The sequence below is a fragment of the Belonocnema kinseyi genome, chromosome 4 (genome assembly GCF_010883055.1).
Source record: "Belonocnema kinseyi isolate 2016_QV_RU_SX_M_011 chromosome 4, B_treatae_v1, whole genome shotgun sequence".
Taxonomy (NCBI): Eukaryota; Metazoa; Arthropoda; class Insecta; order Hymenoptera; family Cynipidae; genus Belonocnema; species Belonocnema kinseyi.
Genome location: NC_046660.1, coordinates 24,567,841 through 24,568,433, shown reverse-complemented (window position 1 = coordinate 24,568,433; position 593 = coordinate 24,567,841).

The window sequence follows — 593 nt, the reverse complement described above, 5'->3', positions numbered from 1 at the left end:
GATAGATGAGGAATTAGATAGACGAATAAATGAAGGTAAGAAGGTTATTGGTAGAGCAGGTCCCCTTATCAGAAGTAAAAATATATCAAATAAAGCTAAAACATAATTCTATATTTTTATCGACTGTACTATACGGTAGCGAGACGTGGACTTATCAAGAAAAAGATAAGAGTAAAATTAACGCAATTGGCATGAGATTCATGCGCATAATATGCGGCAAAACCCTGATGGACAAAGTAACTAACGAGATAATTCTTAAAGAGTGTGGTGCAGAATAGACGCTAGTAGACATATGGGAAAGAAATAGTTAATAAAAAGAGTGTCAGTAGAGTGAATGACGCCTGAAACAAAGACCTTGGCTACTAATGGAGCCAAGTGGGGAACCTTACATAACGACTTCGTGAGGTTCTTCGCATGGGGTGATTGCTAGAGAGATTGATCAGGAACCTGGGTCGGAGCAGTGTTGCGGAACGAACGTGTTATTTACTTAAATAGCACGAGAATTCTGGATCAATCTGAAAAATCTTTATCCCTTCCACACACTACTCCTTTCCCCTACTGAGTGAGTCACGTTTACCCCGAAAGGGAAATGG